Raw genomic sequence first — 2,175 nt, 5'->3', positions numbered from 1 at the left:
CGTTTAAATAAAAATTCTATCTCTTATAGTTTTCGAGAAATTCTAAAATTTCGAAAAATTTCCAGAATCGCCATTTTCGAATTTCGAAAGTTTTAATATTGTATTAAACCGTTATCGACTTGTGCTAAGTTGTGCCGTTGAGATCACCTTTCTATCTCAAGCCGTTTCCGAGAAACAGCCAAATTAAAATTTTAAAAAAGTTCAAAAATAAAAATTTAAATTTTCGAATTTCAAAAAATGAATGTTGTGCCAATTTGTGCTAGGTTAGTACTCATTTGTGCCGTTTGAATCAACTTTCTATCTCAAACCGTTTTGGAGATATTCGCAAAAACTTTTCTAAAATGTTGACTATTTTCGCATAAATTGGCACTTTTTAAAAAAAGTTTTTGCGAATATCTCCAAAACGGTTTGAGATAGAAAGTTGATTCAAACGGCACAAATGAGTACTAACCTAGTACAAATTGGCACAACATTCAGTTTTTTGAAATTCGAAAATTTAAATTTTGGCGTTTTTCAAACACATATTTTTGAACTTTTTTAAAAATTTAATTTGGCTGTTTCTCGGAAACGGCTTGAGATAGAAAGGTGATCTCAACGGCACAACTTAGCACAAGTCGATAACGGTTTAATACAATATTAAAATTTTCGAAATTCGAAAATGGCGATTCTGGAAATTTTTCGAAATTTTAGAATTTCTCGAAAACTATAAGAGATAGAATTTTTATTTAAACGGCACAATAATGTACTCGGCTAGCACAACTCAGCACAACTGTCAAAATGTCGAATTTCGAAAATGGCGATTCTGGCAAAAATTTTGTTGAAAAATGTTTTTTCCAAATATCTCGGCTATTTGATAAAATTAAAAAAAAAAAAAAAAAAACAAATGGCAGCACAAATCGGCACAAACCTAGCACAATCCAGCACAACTTTCAAATTTTAGAAATTCGAAAATGGCAATTCTACTTTCTTGGACATAAACATGGAACATAATCTACATTTATTGAAGGTAAACAATTGTGAAATGTGAATACAGTTTTCCATCGAAATCTGTTTATATTTAACGGACTAAAATAATATTTTTTTTATTCATTTCCTTTAGTGATCAATTTTATTTCGTCAAATTGGGCAATCCATCATTTAAATAAAAAATCATCTAGTATAAGAATATTGTTGCAATCAATAGGTGGGTTATCGTATTCAAATTTTTTTTTACTCCTAGTTTTCTTAAAACTAAAAGCGGTATGGAAGATTCGCCTTCAAGTTATGAAGTAGCGTTGACATTAAATTGCATTTTTGTTTTACCTGTTTTATCTGAAAATAATAAAAAAATATGTATTTTCCATTTATATTTTTTTAATTTCCAGAAATTACAAAGTATCATCAATAATAGCAAATATTTTGCTTTGCTATTATTTTTGTCTCTGATTGGTTCAGATTTCAATAGACGATATCAATGTGTGGAGATTTTGGAAAGGAATAGCTCCTAAAATTAAATTAAACCGGGCCCCTTTTATGCCAAAAGACTATAAAGGAAAATGAAGATTATAACTAATGAACTAAGAATTCAGGTAATGTTTAACAAAATTAATTTGTAATTGAACAAAATAAGTTCTAATTAGTCTGTTTAGTTTCAGGAAAACTAAGTTAGCTTACAGGTGGCTGACTTATTGGAAGTCTAGGCGCATCTACACATTAGAAGGAGAATGCTGATATGGTTATTATGACAAGGAAGATAATGATATACACTTTTTATTTTTCACCATTTAGTTTTTATTGATAGTATTTGTAGGAGTATGTTATGTTAGAACAAAACACACAAATGACAAAAACCAAATTTTTTTGTATTGCATAATTCACAAAAATAAAATATTAAATATGTTTTATAAGAAAGCATATTTTCTTTCATTTCAAATAAAACTACGATTTTGGGGGCGCAATATATAACTTTTTTGATGGAAATTTATTGCCAATTTCAATTAATTATTTAATTGAATCAATAAAATAGTTGATTGATTTTTGTCGCGAAATTAATTAAAATGTTAATTGATTCAATTAAAACATTGATTGAATTTTGTGTCAAAAACCAATCACTGTTTTAATTGATTCAATCACACAATTTTTTGATTCCGTGACAAAAGTCAATTAAATTTTTAATTGAAACTAGTGTTGGTTTTC

General features: G+C 27.9%; 1 long non-coding RNA gene across 1 annotated transcript; it reads left to right on the top strand.

Annotated features, from left to right (window-relative positions):
* The first annotated feature begins 974 nt into the window (after nucleotides 1–974).
* Nucleotides 975–1,890, top strand: LOC142234886 (uncharacterized). Its single transcript, XR_012721734.1, has 3 exons — nucleotides 975–1,006; nucleotides 1,365–1,568; nucleotides 1,629–1,890. It is a non-coding gene; the product is annotated as an uncharacterized LOC142234886 (long non-coding RNA).
* Nucleotides 1,891–2,175: the final 285 nt, after the last annotated feature.

Source organism: Haematobia irritans, chromosome 4 (genome assembly GCF_050003625.1).
Source record: "Haematobia irritans isolate KBUSLIRL chromosome 4, ASM5000362v1, whole genome shotgun sequence".
NCBI lineage: Eukaryota > Metazoa > Arthropoda > Insecta > Diptera > Muscidae > Haematobia > Haematobia irritans.
Note: the sequence above shows the minus strand (reverse complement) of the source record. Positions and strands in the feature narration are given on the sequence as shown.